We start from the raw sequence: 18,979 nt of genomic DNA, 5'->3' as shown, positions 1-18,979 counted from the left end.
TCCCCTTCTCCTCCTGCCCCCGATCCCTCCCAGCATCAGAGTCTTTTCCAATGAGTCAACTCTTCGCATGAGGTGGCCAAAGTACTGGAGTCTCAGCTTTAGCATCATTCCTTCCAAAGAACACCCAGGGCTGATCTCCTTCAGAATGGACTGGTTGGATCTCCTTGCAGTCCAAGGGACTCTCAAGAGTCTTCTCCAACACCACAGTTCAAAAGCATCAATTCTTCTATGCTCAGCCTTCTTCACAGTCCAACTCTCACATCCATACATGATTACTGGAAAAACCATAGCCTTGACTAGACGGACCTTAGTCGGCAAAGTAATGTCCCCGCTTCTGAATATGCTGTCTAGTTTGATCATAACTTTTCTTCCAAGGAGTAAGCATCTTTTAATTTCATAGCTGCAGTCACCATCTGCAGTGATTTTGGAGCCCTCAGAAATAAAGTCTGACACTGTTTCCCCATCTATTTCCCATGAAGTGATGGGATCGGATGCCATGATCTTAGTTTTCTGAATGTTGAGCTTTAAGCCAACTTTTTCACTCTCCTCTTTCATTTGATTAGTTCTAGTAATTTTCTGATACTATCTTTAGGGTTTTCTGTGTACAGTATCATGTCATGTGCAAATGGTGAGACCTTTAATTGTTCTTTTCTGATCTGGATTCCTTTTATTTCTTTTTCCTCTCTGATTATTGTAGCTAGGACTTCCATAACTATGTTTAATAATAGTGGTGAAAGTGGACACCCTTGTCTTGTTTCTGATCTTAGGGGGAATGCTTTCAGTTTTTCACCATTGAGAATAATGTTTGCTGTAGGCTTATCATATATGGCCTTTACTATGTTGAGGTAGGTTCCTTCTATGCCCATTTTTTTGAAGAGTTTTAATCATAAATAGGTGCTGAATTTTGTCAAAGGCATTTTCTACATCTATTGAGATGATCGTATGGTTTTTATCTTTCAGTTTGTTAATATGGTGTATCACATTGGTTGATTTCTATATATTGAAGAATCCTTGTATCCCTGGAATAAACCCAACTTGGTCATGGTGCATGAGTTTTTTGATGTGTTGCTAAATTCTGCTAAAATTTTTTTGAGGATTTTTGCATCTCTGTTCATCAGTGACATTGGCCTGTAGTTGTCTTTTTTGTGTTGTCTTTGTCTGGTTTTGGTATCAGGGTGATGGTGGCTTCATAGAATGAATTTGGAAGTGTTTCTTCCTCTGAAATTTTTTGCAAGAGTTTTTAGAAGGATAGGCATTAACTCTTCTCTAAATGTTTGATAGAATTCTCCTGTGAAGCCATCTGGTCCTGGGCTTTTGTTTTTTGAGAGTTTTTATCACAGCTTCAATTTCAGTGTTTGTACTTGGGTTGTTCATAATTTCTATTTCTTCCTGGTTCAGTCTTGGAAGGTTGAACTTTTCTAGAATCTGTCCATTTCTTCCAGATTCTCTATTTTATTGCCATATAGTTGTTCATAATAGTCTCTTATAATCCTTTGTATTTCTGCATTATCTGTTGTAACCTCTCCTTTTTCATTTCTAATTTTGTTGATTTGATTCTTCTCTCTTTTTTTCCTTGATGAGTCTGGCAAAGGGTTTGTCAATCTTTTTTTATCTTCTCAAAGAACCAGCTTTTAGTTTTATTAATCTTTACTATTGTTTCTTTCATTTCTTTTTCATTTATTTCTGCTCAGATCTTTATGATTTCTTTCCTTCTACTAATTTTGGGGTTTTCTTCTTTTTCCAGTTGGTTTAGGTGTAAAGTTAGGTTGTTTATTCGATGTTTTTCTTGTTTCCTGAGGTAGGATTGTATTGCTATAAACTTCCCTCTTAGAACTGCTTTGCTGCACCCCATAGGTTTTGAGTTGTCCTGTTCTCATTGTCATTTATTTCTATAAATTTTTAAATTTCCCTTTGATTTCTTCAGTAACCTGTTGGTTATTTAGAAATGCATTGTTTAATCTCCACGTGTTTGTGTTTCTTGCAGTTTTTTCTTGTAATTGATATCTAGTCTCATAGCATTGTGGTCAGAGAAGAAGTTTGATGCAATTTCAATTTTCTTAAATTTACTGAGGTTTGGTTTGTGACCCAAGATGTGGTCTATCCTGAGGAATGTCCCATGTGCACTTGAAATGAAAGTGTATTCTTCTGCATTTGGATGGAATGTCCTGAGGATATCAATGAGATCCATCTCATCTAATGTATCATTTAAGACTTGTATCTTCTTATTAATTTTCTGTTTTGATAATTTGTTCATTGGTCTGAATGGGGTGTAAAGTATCCTAAAATTATTGTGCTACTGTCAATTTCTCCTTATATGTTTGTTAGTGTTTGTCTTATGTATTGAGGTGCTCCTATGTTGGGTGTATAGATATTTACAATTATTATGTATTCCTCTTGGGTTGATCCCTTGATCATTATTAGGTAGTGCCCTTCCTTATTTCTTATAATATTCTTTATTTTAAGATCTATTTTGTCCTATAGAGGATTGCTACTCCAGCTTATTTTTGCTTCCCATTTGCATGGAATATATTTTTCCATCCTCACGCTTTCAGTCTATATGTGTCTTGAGGTCTGAAGTGGGTTTCTTGTAAACAGCATATATGGTTCTTCTTTTTGTGTCCATTCAGCTAGTCTGGGTCTTTTGGTTGGAGCATTTAATCCATTTATATTTAAATTAATTATTGATATATATGTTCTTATTGCCACTTTCTAATTTTGGGGGTTGATTTTGTAGATTTTTTTTCTTCTGTTGTATTTCTTGACTATCAGTTCAGTTCAGTTCAGTCGCTCAGTCATGTCCGACTCTTTGCGACCCCATGAATCGTAGCACTCCAGGCCTCCCTGTCCATCACCATCTCCCGGAGTTCACTCAGACTCACGTCCATCGAGTCCATGATGCCATCCAGCCATCTCCTTCTCTGTCTTCCCCTTCTCCTCCTGCCCCCAATCCCTCCCAGCATCAAAGTCTTTTCCAATAAGTCAACTCTTCACATAAGGTGTCCAAAGTACTGGAGTTTCAGCTTTAGCATCTTTCCTTCCAAGGAACACCCAGGGTTGATCTCCTTCAGAATGGACTGGCTGGATCTCCTTGCAGTCCAAGGGACTCTCAAGAGTCTTCTCCAATACCACAGTTCAAAAACATCAATTCTTCAGCGCTCAGCCTTCTTCACGGTCCAACTCTCACATCCATACATGACTACTGGAAAAACCATAGCCTTGACTAGATGGGCCTTAGTCGGCAAAGTAACGTCTTTGCTTTTGAATATACTATCTAGATTTGTCATAACTTTTCTTCCAAGGAGTAAGCGTCTTTTAATTTCACGGCTGCAGTCACCATCTGCAGTGATTTTGGAGCCCAAAAAAATAAAGTCTGACACTATTTCCACTGTTTCCCCGTTTATTTCCCATGAAGTGATGAGACCAGATGCGACGATCTTCGTTTTCTGAATGTTGAGCTTTAAGCTAACTTTTTTGCTCTTCTCTTTCACTTTCATCAAGAGGCTTTTTAGCTCCTCTTCACTTTCTGCCATAAGGGTGGTGTCATCTGCGTATCTGAGGTTATTGATACTTCTCCCGGCAATCTTGATTCCAGTTTGTATTTCTTCCATTCCAGTGTTTCTCATGATGTACTCTGCATAGAAGTTAAATAAGCAGGGTGACAATATACAGCCTTGACATACTCCTTTTCCTATTTGGAAGCAGTCTATTGTTCCATGTCCAGTTCTAACTGTTGCTTCCAGACCTGCATACAGATTTCTCTTGACTATATGAGTCCGTTTAACATTTGTTGTAAAGCTGGTTTGGTGGTATTGAATTCACTTAACTTTTGCTTATCTGAACAACTTTTCATTTCTCCATCAATTTTGAATGAGATCCTTGCTGGGTACAGTAATGTTGGTCGTAGATTTTTCCCTTTCTGTACTTTAAATATATCTTGCCATTCCCTTATGGCCTGCAGAGTTTCTGCTGAAAGATCAGTTGTCAAGTATATGGGGTTTCCCTTTTGTTACTTGTTGCTTCTCCCTTGCTGCTTTTAATATTCTTTCTTTGTGTTTAGTCCTTGTTAGTTTAATTAGTATGTGTCTTGGCATGTTTCTCCTTGAGTTTATCTTGTATAGGACTCTTTGTGCCTCTTGGATTTGATCGGCTATTTCCTTTTCCATGTTGGGGAAATTTTGAACTATAATCTCTTCAAAAATTTTCTCATGCCCCCCCTTTTTTTTTCTCTTCTTCTTCTGGGACCCCTATAATTTGAATGTTGGTGTGTTTGATATGGTCCCAGAGGTCTCTGAGACTGTCCTCAGCTCTTTTCATTCTTTTTACTTTATTCTGCTCTTCAGAAGTTATTTCTACCATTTTATCTTCCAGCTCACTGATTTCTTCTTCTGCTTCAGATATTCTGCTATTGATTACTTCTAGAGTATTTTTAATTTCAATAATTGTGTTGTTTTTCTCTGTATGTTTATTCTTTAATTCTCCTAGGTCTTTGTTAATTGAGTCTTGTATTTTCTTCATTTTGTTTTCAAGGTTTTTAATCATCTTTACTATCATTATTCTGATTTTTTTAAAGGTAATTTTCCTATTTCCTCTTCATTTATTTGGACTTCTGTGTTTCTAGCTGTTCCTTCATTTGTGAAGTATTTCTCTGCCTTTTCATTTTTTTCTTTTTTAAGTTATTGTGTTTGAGGTCTCCTTTTCCCAGGCTTCAGTGAAAGTTGAATTCTTCCCTTGAAGAAGGTTGAATTCTTCTTCCTTTTGGTTTCTGCCCTCCTAAGGTTGGCCTAGTGGCTTGTGTGAGCTTTATATAGGGTGAGATTTGTGCTGAGTTTTTGTTTGCTTGTTTGTTTTTCTTCTGATGGGCAAGGCTGAGTGAGGTGGTACTCCTGTCTGCTGATGATTTGGTTTGTATTTTTGTTTTGTTTCTTATTTAGATGAGGCACCCTGCACAGGGTGCTACTGCTGGTTGGGTGATGCTGGGTCTTGTAATCAAGGGGTTTCCTTGTGTGAGTTCTCACTATTTGATACTCCCTAGGGTTAGTTCTCTGATAGTCTAGGGTCTTGGAGTCAGTGCTCCTACTCCAAAGGCTTAGAGTTTGATCTCTGGTCAGGAATGAAAATACCACAAGTGGCTTGTTATGGTATTAAGGGAGAGTAAAACAAATATCCAAAAACGAGAAACCAAAGATGAACCCCAGATCAATAGCAGTTACAAAATCAGGCAAATAATAATTAAAATAATGGAATATCTAGGTTGTTTCCATGTCCTGGCTATTATAAACAGTGCTGCGATGAACATTGGAGCTGATTATACAGAGTGAAGTAAGCCAGAAAGAAAAACACCAATACAGTATGCTAACACATATATATGGAATTTAGAAAGATGGCAATGATGACCCTGTATGCAAGACAGCAAAAGAGACACAGATGTGTATAACGGACTTTTGGACTCAGAGGGAGAGGGAGAGGGTGGGATGATTTGGGAGAATGGCATTCTAACATGTATACTATCATGTAAGAATCGAATCGCCAGTCTATGTCTGACGCAGGATACAGCATGCTTGGGGCTGGTGCATGGGGATGACCCAGAGAGATGTTATGGGGAGGGAGGTGGGAGGGGGGTTCATGTTTGGGAATGCATATAAGAATTAAAGATTTTAAAATTAAAAAATAAATAAATAAATAAAATTTCAAAAAAAATGGAATATACACATATACATATACACCCATGAGCAAAGTGAAAACACTAGAACAAAAATAAAGTACAGTAGATTGATCCAGTGAACAAAGGAAATCAAAATTTATATTTACCAGTTAAGAACAAAACGAACTTAAACACAAACTGGAAAACAAAACTAAAGCAAGGTGCCAAGTGGGAAATAAAGCAATGAAAACAAAACTAACAAATATGTTGAGAGGAAAGGAAAGAAAGAATAGACATGCAAATTTAAATAGAGGTAGATGAAGAAGATTTATATACATTAAAGATTAACTGCAAGGAGAAAAGAACAGTAGGAAGGACAAACGAAGGAATAACTGTAGAAAAATATTATAGGTTAAAAAATTAAAATTAAAAAAAAGAGAAAAGAGAAAAAAACGGAAGAAGAAAGAAAAAAGGGGGGAAAAAGGAAAACTCCACACAACTCCAAAAACCCAACATAGAGGCACAGGTTTATAACAACAATAGAAAGTGTGACTGAATGCTCACTTCGGCAGCACATATACTAAAATTGGAACGATACAGAGAAGATTAGCATGGCCCCTGCACAAGGATGACACACAAATTTGTGAAGCATTCCATATTTTTACTAGAACATTTTCTAACACCATACACACACAAAAAAACTCAAAATGGACTAAAGATCTAAATTTAAGACCAGAAACTATAAAACTCCTAGAGGAGAACATAGGCAAAACACTCTCCAACATAAATCACAGCAGGATCCTCTATGACCCACCTCCCAGAATACTGGAAATAAAAGCAAAAATAAACAAATGGAATCTAATTAAAATTAAAAGCTTCTGCACAACAAAGGAAACTATAAGCAAGGTGAAAAGACAGCCTTCTGAATGGGAGAAAATAATGGCAAATGAAGCAACTGACAAACAACTAATCTAAAAAATATACAAGCAACTCATGCAGCTCAATTCCAGAAAAATAAACAACCCAATCAAAAAATGGGCCAAAGAACTAAACAGACATTTCTCCAAAGAAGACATACAGATGGCTAACAAACACATGAAAAGATGCTCAACATCACTCATTACCAGAGAAATGCAAATCAAGACCACAATGAGGTACCATTTCACACCAGTCAGAATGGCTGTGATCCAAAATTCTACCAGCAATAAATGCTGGAGAGGGTGTGGAGAAAAGCGAACCTTCTTACACTGCTGGTGGGAATGCAAATTAGTACAGCCACTATGGAGAACAGTGTGGAGATTCCTTAAAAAATTGCAAATAGAACTGCCTTATGACCCAGCAATCCCACTGCTGGGCATACACACCAAGGAAACCAGAATTGAAAGAGACACATGTACCCCAATGTTCATCGCAGTACTGTTTATAATAGCCAGGACATGGAAGCAACCTAGATGTCTATCAGCAGAAGAATGGATAAGAAAGCTGTGGTACATATACAAAATGGAGTATTACTCAGCCATTAAAAAGAATACATTTGAATCAGTTGTAATGAGGTGGATGAAACTGGAGCCGATTACACAGAGTGAAGTAAGCCAGAAAGAAAAACACCAATACAGTATACTAACACATATATGTGGAATTTAGAAAGATGGTAACAATAACCCTGTATGCGAGACTGCAAAAGAGACACAGATGTATAGAACAGATTTTGGACTCTGTGGGAGAGGGGGAGGTTGGGATGATTTGGGAGAGTGGCATTGAAACATGTATAATATCATGTAAGAAATGAATCGCCAGGCTAGGTTCAGTGCAGGATACAGGATGCTTGGGGCTGGTGCACTGGGATGACCCAGAGAGATGGTATGGGGAGGGAGGCGGGAGGGGGGTTCAGGATTGGGAACTCAGGTACACCTGTGGTGGATTCATGTTGATGTATGGCAAAACCAATACAGTATTGTAAAGTAAAATAAAGTAAATTTTTTTTAAAAGGCAAAAAAAAAAAAAAGAAAAGAAAGTGTGACTGAATATACACATATACATATACACCCATAAGCAAAATCAAAACAGTCCAACAAAAATTAAGTACAATGCATTGACCTGGAGAACAAAGGAAACCAAAAATTATATATGAGAACAAAATTAATTAAAGCACAAACAGGAAAACAGAACTAAAGCAAGACGCCTACTGGGGAATAAAGCAATGAAAATAAAACTAGCAAATATGTTAGAGGGAAGGAGAGAAAGAAAAGAAAAAAAGAATAGACATACAAAGTTAAATAGAGGTAGATAAAAAAGATTTATATACATTAAAGATTAACTGCAAGAGGAAAAGAACAGTAGGAAAAGCAAACAAAGGAATAAATGTAGAAAAAATAATATAGGTTTAAAAATTAAAATTAAAAAAGGAGGAAAAAAAAAGAAGAAAACTCCACAGAACTGCAAAAGCCCAATGTAGAGGCAGAGGTTTATAACAATAAAAACTGTGACTGAGGAAAAAGAAAAAAAATATCAAAAGCTTAATTGGATTTCTTAGTGCCAATAAAATTAACAACTACAACGGAGGTGGGGGGAGAAAAAGAAAAAAATCCAAGAGAATCTACAGGACAAGTCAAAAAATAAGAATAATAAATGTTTTTCTTGAGTCATTGCTGTTAGAGTCCTTTCCAGCGCTGGGAGTCACAATCCACCTTACCTCCCTAGGATGCCCTCCAACACTGTGCTGATCTCTGGACCTGCTGTGGGGGCACCTCAGATTCTAATCTGGTCCTACTCCTGTGTGTTCTTGCCTCCAACATCCACAGCTATCACAGCTAGTGCGTTTTCTTTTGTGGGAGCTCTCAATGTCCTTTTATATATTCCACAGACACACAGTCTGCCTAGTTGATTGTATGGATTCAATCTGCAGCTTGTCCAGCTAGTCAGAAGGTTTGGGGTCTTCTTCCTTAGCCACACTGCCCCTGGGTTTCAATCGTGGTTTTATTTCCACCTCTGCATGTGGGTCATTCACTGGGATTTAGCTCCTGAGGCTGGCCTGAAGGGCTTGGGTTTGCCCCTGTGAGGGCCAGATGTAGAGATTGTAGAGCTGCTTGGAGTGCAGGAGTTCTGGCAGCAACAGTTAGTCAGGGGGCTTGGTGGCTAGGGTAGTAGGAAATATAGAAGGGCTTGGCAACCCATGTTGGCTGACATGCTCCAGTATTCTTGCCTGGAGAACCCCCTCTTTGACAGAGAAGCCTGACAGGCCACAGTCTACAGGATTACAAAGAGTGGGACACTACTGAAGAGACCCTGTGCACATAAACACAAGGCTTTTTTTTTTTTTTTGCCTGTGGCAGCTTTGCCCCAGTGAGAGTTGAGCGTGAAGGTGGTGCAACTGCTTGGCTTGCAGGAATCCTGGCGAGGCCAAGTGTGCAAGGACACAGACTGCCTCCACAGCAGGAGTTATGGCCTTATCAGAGTCTCTTTTTGAGCCTCTTGTAGCTGGCGATCAGAAGGCCTCTTTGGCCAGTCTTTCTCCATAGCTCTGCCCATTCAGGCACTTAGAGGGATCCCTTGCCTGGGGTCCTTCTCTGTTGTCCCATGCATCAGGCACATAGAGAGGGGCCCCCCTGACTGGGGTCCTACTCTGTAGATTGGTGGATCAGGCTCTTAAAGGGGCATCCTGGGTGGGGTCCTACTCTGTAGTTCAATGTGTCAGGCATTTGATGGGCCAGCCTCTCTATTGTTCATCTGCCAATGCTAGCATGTGTAGAGAGAGAGGCTATGGTGATGGCTCCGTCCCCTACACATAACTCAGCAGTATCACCTTGCTTCTCTATAGGCATTTCCCACCATGATCTCCTTCCTCACATCCCCTCTATCTGTCTCTCCACAGTCAACAGCAGCCCTCACCCTCGGGTTGCTCCATAATCCCTAAACTCAAGCTCCCAGACGCTGCCCCTTCCAGGAGACCTGTGTTCCTGACAGGCATATGTGTGGCTGTGGCAAGGACTGTCTGATTCTCATTCCATTTGGGCTGCCACAGGTCAGCTGTTTCACTCTTAGCCTTAAATATTTCTCCTCTGGCTCAGACAATTGCCCTGTTGTGGGGATCAGACCCCTGCTTCAGTTCCCCCAAGCCTCTGAAGGCAGGTCCAGTCCTACTAACACTCCTGTTTCTGCCCCTAGTTCCTTTGGTTCCGAGTTTTGCATGGTTCTGTATACTCTTTGCCACTGGTCAAGTACTCCTGTCTGCTCTCAGCTGGTGTTCTGCATGCACTTCTGTGTCTGAAGGTGTATTCCTGATATATCTGTGGAGATAAATGTACTCCATGTCCACCTACTTCTACGCCATCTTGTTCTCCCAAGTGGTATTTCTGAGCTAGATGGTGGAAGGAAGTCTCAGTAATGACACCTGGTAGGTGAAGCACCAAATTCAGGGTGGATTTTTTTCTGGATGCTGTAGTCTGAGTGAGTATAGCCACCCTCCAACTGTTTGCCCATGAAAGTCAGAAGCTGCTGGCTCTGTGGCTCCGTCTTGAATTTTGCCTTTGACATTCCCTTGATGCCTTTGACAGGGTTGCTGGGTTCAACTTCAAGAACAAAGACCCCATCAGGGTCTCACAAAGATCTGCATCTCTACATCTTCTGATTAGCTACCTCGTTGAAGAGAAAGAGCTAAACCTACAATCTTTGTGACCCACATGCTTTATAATGTTTTCTCTCTCCATTGAGAAGAACAATAGCTGTGGGGAAAAAAAACAGAAGCAAGGAAGGAAAATTTTCAGACTGTAAGCTTAGTTTTCAGGCAGGTATTCGAGCAGAGAGTACAGAGGAAATTTGAGAATCTGGGCATTTATTTGATTCAAAAGGGTTGTTAGGTATTATAACATCAGGAGTGAAATCACAGGGGATAGACAGAGGGAGCATGTTAATCTGCTTCTGGAAAGGACCATTGAAATCATGTGCTGCAAACACGTGAGCTAGGAAGCCAGAGGGATTAAGCAACTTTCCCAGCCTCCTCAGTGTGTTAGTGGTAGAGCTCACACTAGATTTCTCCTGACCGCCAGGCCCAGGATGTATTCTCATCCATTACACCCTGGACTTGGGTTAAGGCTTGTATCTGCCTTTTGCCCTCTTCCCTCACTCTACTCCCATCTGCACTGTAGTCTTACTCCTTAAAGTCCTTTGAGAGATAGGGGAAGCATACCCCTGCTCTAGAATCATAGGCTGGGGTCTGCCCTTGCTGTTGAAAAAAGGCAAAAATGAAAGAATATTAATAACCCTGTAGAGCCTTCTAGGAATCCACAGTAGAGTTGGGAGACTTTCAAAGAAACCAGCTGAACTAGCACAAAGATCCATGAGCTTTCCTGAACTCCCCTGAGAGCCTTATGACCCAAGAGTAAGAAGCCAGGACCTCAGTGCCATTCTACAGATTGGGAACCCAAAACAAACTACAGATGAGTCTGTGTCCAGATCCACAGGCACCAGCAAAGCGCTTCATATGCTGCACTGCTAGAACTTGCTAGCTCACCTGTTTTAAGAGAGAGAGAGATGCTTTGAGCATTCTGAAACATAGCTTGGGAGACACAGAAGAAACTCACGATTGTCCGAGAGGGCTGGGCTACAAGATGAGAGAAACCATACTTATTTTTCATGGCGTGCACATGCCTCAGTGTTCATTCATACAGCTACAAGTTTCACAGCAACCCCCTCAGACTGCAGTAAGACTAAACTGAATCCACCCTGCAATTCTTAGTGCTTGTGTGTCTGACAGTGTGTCTGGACAGCCTTCTACAAGATGTGACTAGAAGGAGATCATCCCTACCCAAAAGTGTATCTTCATGCCAGCCAGTCTTGTATACAGAATACTCACGATAGTTAGTCTTCATAAAATTCACTCATTTGGTACTCAGTGAATGTTTAGCCATGGGGCTTATTTTGCATAGGAAGTAGATTTTAAGTGTGATATGAAGTTGACATAGGCTTGCCTGATGTTCTTAAGGAACATTAAGTCAAGCATGGGAGATAAGGCAGATGTGCAGTATTCTATAATGACAATTATAATTTGTGGGGTGTTTATTGTGCACTTGATTTTTTACATATATTTTATTTAATGTTAAGAGCTGCCTTGAAAAGTAAGCATTTATAACCCACTTTTTTACAAATTAGGAAACTGAGATTAAGGAATCTTCCCATTTCCCTCTATCTAGAAAGTGGTATTATAGAAAGGATTTGAACCTCAGTCTGTGTGGCCCTTCTGCTAGTCCACACTTCTTTCTGAATGTCCATAAAAATAAGCAATGAGTTCTCTGAATGGTATAAATAAACTGCCAGGGAGCAGAGATGAAGAAGGTTCTCACTTCCAGCTGGGACATTTGGGGAAGGTATCATGGCAAAATGCATTTGAGCTTTAATGATGGCAATTTTAACAGAAGGAATAAACTCTATATTCTAGGCAGTGGGAATGGCTTCAGAAATAGCATGATGAGGCTGGTTTGGATCATGGATAATAGTATAATATATAAGGTGGATACTAAGGGGCTCACAGGAGGCAAGGCTGGAAAGGTGAGTTGAGGCCAGATTGTGGAGTCTTGCTGACAGGTGAAGAAGCAAAGTCTCTCTTTATGAGGCAATGGGAGCCTCTGAAGCCCTCCTCTCAGGTCCAGTTAAAAGGAAAATGAGGCTACAGTCATACCTCATTTTATTGCACTTTGCTTTATTTCACTTTGCAAGTATTGCATTTTTTACAAGTTGAAGGTTTATAGTAACCCTGTGTTGAGCAAGTTTATTGACACCATTTTTCCAAAATCATTTTTTTAAACTTTTTTTCTCTGTCTTACATTTTAACAATTCTCCCAGTATTTCCAAAATTTTAATTCCTATTTTATTTGTCATAGTAATCTGTGATCAGTGATCTTTGATGCCACTTCTGTTGTTTTAGGATGCCATGAACTGCGCCCATAGAAGACAGAAAACTGTGTTCTGATTACTCCATTGACTGACTGTTCTGCCATCTCTCTATTTCTCTCCTCTTGCCACCCCCCCATTCTCTGAGGCACAACAATGTTGATATTAGGCTAATTAATAACCCTGCAATAGTCTCCAAGAGCTCAAGTGAAAGCAAGAGTCTCTCACTTTAAATCGAAAGCTAGAAATGATTAAGCTTAGTGAGTAAGGCATGCCAAATGCTGAGACAGGCTGAAATCTAGGCCTCTTGAACCAAACAGCCAAATTGTGAATGCAAGGAAGAGATTAAAAGTGCTACTCCAGTGAAGATATGAATGATAAGAAGCCAAAACAACCTTCTTGCTGACAAGGAGAATGGTATAGAGGTCCAGATAAAAGATCAGATAAATCAGCCACAATCCTTTATGCCAAAGCCTAATCCAGAGCAAGACCCTAACTCTTCTTAATTTTATGAAGGATGAGAGAGTTGTAAAAACTGCAGAAGTCTGAGGCTAGCAGAGGCTGGCTCATGAGGGTTAAGGAAAGAAATCATCTCCATCCCATAAAGGAGATGCAAGGAGAAGCTGCAAGTTCTAACACAGAAGCTGCAAAATGTTATACAAAAGATCTAGCTAAGATAATTAATGAAGATGAATACACAAAATGGTAGATTTTCAGTGCAGATAGAGCAGCCTTATATTGGGAAGAGATGTCATCCATGACTTATAGTTTGAGAAGAAGTCAGTGCCTGTTCCATAGCTTCAGAAGACAAGCTGACTCTCTTGTTAGGGGCTAACATTGCTGGTGACATTAAGTTAAAGCCAATGCTCAGTTAACCATTCAGAAAATCCAAAGATTCTTAAAAATTATATAAATCTACTCTGCCTGTGTTCTATAATAAGGCCTAGGTAAGAGCACACCTGTTACAACATGATTTACTGAATTCTTTCAACATGCTGTTGAGATACACTGTTCAGAAAGGAAGATTTCTTTCAAAATACTAATATTACTGCTCATTAACAATGTACCTCCTCACCAAGAGCTCTGATAGAGATATACAATGGGATTAGCCCCATTTTTACACCTGTTACCACAGCACCTATTCTGTAGGCGGTGGATCAAGGAGTAATTTCAACTTACTACTTAAGAAATACATTTTAAAGGCTCTAACTGCCATAGATAGTAATTCATCTCATGGATCTGAGCAAAGCAAATTAAAAACCTTCTGGAAAGGATTCAATATTTAGATGCCATTAAGATCATTGAAGAAGAGATAAAAATATCAAATTAACAGCTGTTTAGAAGAAGTTGATTTCAACCCTCATGGATGATTTTGATAAGCTCAAGACTTCAGGGGAGAAAGTAAGTACAGATGTGGTAGAAATAACAAAAGAATTGGAATTAGGATTGGAGCCTGAATATGTGACACAATCTCATAAAATGTGAATGGATGAGGAGTTGCTTCTTATGGATAAGCAAAGAAAGTGGTTTCTTGATATAGAATCTATCCTTGATGAAGGTGTTATGAAGATTGTTAAATTTAGTTGATAAAGCAGTGGCAGGATTAGACTATATTGACTGTTAGGTAGTTAGAATAGGAAAAAGGAGTCCATAATGGTGGTGGCCAAAAGACAAAGAAAGGAAAAAGCCCATGAAAATAGAACAGAGGAAGGTCCAAGGACCGGAGCAAGAACCTCCGGTAAAACAAACAGCCCTCCTGGCTAGCCCAATTTACATAGGGCAGGCTCATGGGGAGGAGAAAAAACATATAAAAAGAGGAGCCAAAATTGAGCAGGGGGACCTCTCTTCTCTTCTTTCTCAGGCCTCAAGGATGTATTTTCCTTTGCTTGCCAAATAAAATTGAGCTGTAACACTGGTCTGTCCATCACTTCGAATTTTTGGTGCAGTGAGACAAAACTGAGGAAATTACAAACTCCCCTGACAACTCCAATTTTGAAAGAAGCCCTACTGTGGGTAAAATGCTACCAAACGTCACTGCATGCAGCAGAGAAATCGTTCATGAAAAGAAGAGTCAATCAATGCAGCATATTTCATTGCTGTCTTATACTAAGAAATTGTCACAGCCACCCCAGTCTTCAGCAATCACCACCCTGAGGAATCAGTAGCCATCAACATCAAGGAAAGGCCCTCCAAAAGCAAAGATTAAGATTCTTTGAAAGCTCAGCTGATGATTAGGGTTTTTATTTTTGCAATAAAGTGTTTTTAAAAATTATTTATTTATTGGCTCTGTTGGGTCTTTGTCGCTGCATGTAGGCTTTCCTTAGTTGTGGCGAGCAAGGGCCACTCTCTAGTTGCTGTGCATGGGCCTCTCATTTCAGTGGCTTCTCTTGTTATGGAGTACAGTCTCTAGAGGGTGCAGGCTCAGTTTCTGTGGCCCACAGGCTTAGTTGCCTGGTGGCATGTGGAGTCTTCCTGGACTAGGGATCAAACTGGAGTCCCTTGCATTACAAGGCAGATTCTTAACCACTGGACCACCAGTGAAGCCCAATACAGTATTTTTAATTAGTGTATATACATTGTTTTTTTAGACATCATGCTACTGCACACTCAATAGACTACAGTGTAGTGTAAACATGACTTTTATATGCACTAGTAAACCAAAAAGATTGTGTAACTTGTTATCGTAATATTTGCTTTACTATAGTGGTCTGAGGTCTGAACACTTCATGCAAAGATGGGCTCAATAAAGGACAGAAATGGTATGGACCTAACAGAAGTAGAAGATATTAAGAAGAGGTGGCAAGAATACATGGAAGAACTGTACAAAAAAGATCTTCACCACCCAGATAATCATGATGATGTCATCACTAATCTAGAGCCAGACATCTTCGAATGTGAAGTCAAGTGGGCCTTAGAAAGCATCACTACAAACAAAGCTAGTGGAGGTGATGGACTTCCAGTTGAGCTGTTTCAAATCCTGAAAGATGATGCTGTGAAAGTGCTGCACTCAATATGCCAGCAAATTTGGAAAACTCAGCAGTGGCCACAGGACTGGAAAAGGTCAGTTTTCATTCCAATTCCAAAGAAAGGCAATGCCAAAGAATGCTCCAACTACCGCACAATTGCACTTATCTCACACACTAGTAAAGTAATGCTCAAAATTCTCCAAGCCAGACTTCAGCAATACATGAACCGTGAACTCCCTGATGTTCAAGCTGGTTTTAGAAAAGGCAGAGGAACCAGAGATCAAATTGCCAACATCTGCTGGATCATGTAAAAAGCAAGAGACTTCCAGAAAAACATCTATTTCTGCTTTATTGACTATGCCAAAGCCTTTGATTGTGTGGATCACACTAAACTGTGGAAAATTCTGAGAGAGATGGGAATACCAGACCACTTGACCTGCCTCTTGAGAAATCTCTATGCAGGTCTGGAAGCAACAGTTAGAACTGGACATGGAACAACAGACAGGTTCCAAATAGGAAAAGGAGTACGTCAAGGCTGTATATTGCCACCCTGCTTATTTAACTTGTATGCAGAGTACATCATGAGAAACGCTGGACTGGAAGAAACACAAGCTGGAATCAAGATTGTCAGGAGAAATATCAATAACCTCAGATATGCAGATGATACCACCCTTATGGCAGAAAGTGAAGAGGAACTAAAAAGCCTCTTGATGAAAGTGAAAGAGGAGAGTGAAAAAGTTGGCTTAAAGGTCAATATTCAGAAAACGAAGATCATGGCATCTGGTCCCATCACTTCATGGGAAATAGATCAGGAAACAGTAGAAACAGTGTCAGACTTATTTTGGAGGGCTCCAAAATCACTGCAGATGGTGAGTGCAGCCATGAAATTAAAAGACGCTTACTCCTTGGAAGGAAAGTTATGACCAATCTAGATAGTATATTCAAAAGCAGAGACATTACTTTGCTGACTAAGGTCCGTCTAGTCAGGGCTATGGTTTTTCCAGTGGTCATGTATGGATGTGGGAGTTGGACTGTGAAGAAGGCTGAGCGCCGAAGAATTGATGCTTTTGAACTGTGGTGTTGGAGAAGACTCTTGAGAGTCCCTTGGACTGCAAGGAGATCCAACCAGTCCATTCTGAAGGACATCAGCCCTGGGATTTCTTTGGAAGGTATGATGCTAAAGCTGAAGATCCAGTACTTTGGCCACCTCATGCGACGAGTTGACTCATTGGAAAGGACTCTGATGCTGGGAGAGATTGGGGGCAGGAGGAGAAGGGGACGGCAGAGGATGAGATGGCTGGATGGCATCACTGACTCGATGGACGTGAGTCTGAGTGAACTCCGGGAGATGGTGATGGACAGGGAGGCTTGGCGTGCTGCGATTCATGGGGTTGTGAAGAGTCGGACACGACTGAGTGACTGAACTGAACTGAACTGATAGTGGTCTGAAACTGAATCCACAATATCTCTGTAAACTGTCACAGATGATAAGCTCTGAGAGCAGTGGTGGTGGGGAGTGGAACGCAGGGACCTGAGGAGAGGAGTACTACTGAGCTCACAACCAGTGGGTGGCAGAAAGGAGAGATGATTCAAAAAGGATGTTTTGATAAGAGCCTTGGTGACAGAAATGTTGGAAACATTCACAGAAATATGGGAAATAGGAAGAGGTGCAAGCCTGAGGGAGATAGCCACCTGGAAATTGTCACCCATTAGGCTCAGGGTCTGGGGGCAAGGGTTGTCATGCTGGAGGCAGCTGAGGAATGTGAACCAAGGGGAGTCGCACAGGAGGAAGGAGCCTGAGCATAGTGAAAGCAAGCTAGGGCCACGTGAGGGGTAGTAGTTTGTGGCAAAGTAGGAGTAATAGGAACAGGAAAAGGAATAGGAAAAATATATGTAAGAATTTGAGGGCAAAAAGAAAAAAAAAAGAGTAAGTTATCCCTCTCTGTCTTTGCTTAAGGAGGGACCTTTGTTCTTACACTAAATGAATGAATGCAACCAATAAATAAATGCAAACTTAGTTAATGCTTCTGACTGTCAAAAAGAGTATGACATAGCCAATCATTTGCCTCACTGTCCAAACAGAATATAGCCCACTGTACATAAACCATCTTGAATTATGTAAGCTACTCCATGATGGAGCTTATTAAAATGGTTCCTGGGCTTGAGCCCAACCTTTTCTTCCTATAAAGTGAAATAAAGATAGCATGACTTTGCTGTCAGTAATAGGTTCTTAAATATGCTTGAGCTTTGCTGGCACTACCAACATTAACATTTACTTTCAGGGCAATTATGGTAAAGCAGAATATGATAAGTCACCAGAGAGAAGGAAGAGGGTAAGAAAGGCAGGATGAGGGAGCCTCTACATCCAGGCAAATGACCTAGCTCACTGTCCAGGAACCACCATAACTTTGTGCCTGTGAGTCACTCTCTCCCTCTTTTTTATTATTATTATTTTTTGCCCTTGAAATAAAATCAGATCACCTGACTCGATTGTTTTTTACTAAAGTAAACAGGGACATGTTTCCTTCCCTGCTAATAGATCTCACTACCCTACCATCTCCCTCCCTTCATCAACCCTACAGCTCATGGCACTTCAATGGCCTTGAGAGTAGGAGCAGAGGGAAGTGGGATTCGTGGAGAAAATTCTGAAGTTTTATCAGCCTCAGTAGATTGGGAGTCTACATAGAGTATTAAAAGGACTCAAGGAAATAAAAATAGCAAAAGTTTCCTACTGCAAGCAAAGCAATAGTTTACAAAAGCCATTCTTTTCACAGATGTGTTCCTCTAGCTGCTCTCTGTTGCTTTAAGCTCTGCTCCTAGTGCTGACAGTTGAGATAAGTATGTATTTCTCTTGGGATGGACCACCATATGGTTTCTCTTTTGTATTCTCACAGTTTAGAAACTCAGCACAGCTCCCTGTGCTTCTACTTTGAATAAAGACTATTAACTAAATTTTAAAGAGAGTTTGAAATTCCCTAGCCGAGTTTCAAAATGGCAGAATAGAAGGATGTGCGTTGATCTTTTCCTGTGAGAATTCCAAAATTACAACTTGCTGCTGAACAACCATCAACAGGCAAATGTTGGATCCCACCAAAAAAAGATACCCCACGTCCAAAGACAAAGGAAAAGCCCTAGCAAGACAGTAGGAGGGGCGAAATCACACTTAGATTCAAACCCCATACTGGTCAGAGATGCTCGTAAGGCTCAAACGAAATCTTGTGCGCACCAGGAAACCCCACGGAGACCGGGTCAGATCAGCCTTTGAGTGTTTGAAACTCCTGTGGAAGTACAGGTCAGCAGTGGCCTGGTGCAGGGGTAGGGGCTCTGGGTGCAGCAGACCTCGGTGTGACATAAGCCCTCTTGGATGAGGTCACCATTAACCCCACCATAGAGCTGCTGAGCAGACGACCCACAAACTGCAGAGCAATTATACCAAATAAATTCTCGCACTGTTAAGAAAGTTCTAGGACCTAAACAGATTTCCCAA

General features: G+C 40.4%; 1 long non-coding RNA gene and 1 other non-coding gene across 2 annotated transcripts in view; one reads left to right on the top strand and one right to left on the bottom strand.

The window, feature by feature from the left end:
- LOC138445698 (uncharacterized) overlaps window positions 1-18,979 on the bottom strand; it is a 48,055-nt gene that overhangs the window by 24,098 nt on the left and 4,978 nt on the right. The window lies entirely within an intron of this gene.
- Window positions 6,198-6,304, top strand: LOC138431256 (U6 spliceosomal RNA). Its single transcript, XR_011253607.1, has one exon. It is a non-coding gene; the product is annotated as a U6 spliceosomal RNA (small nuclear RNA).

The sequence above is a fragment of the Ovis canadensis genome, chromosome 1, assembly GCF_042477335.2.
Source record: "Ovis canadensis isolate MfBH-ARS-UI-01 breed Bighorn chromosome 1, ARS-UI_OviCan_v2, whole genome shotgun sequence".
NCBI classification, from domain to species: Eukaryota; Metazoa; Chordata; class Mammalia; order Artiodactyla; family Bovidae; genus Ovis; species Ovis canadensis.
This window is presented reverse-complemented; position numbering and strand designations above follow the sequence as displayed.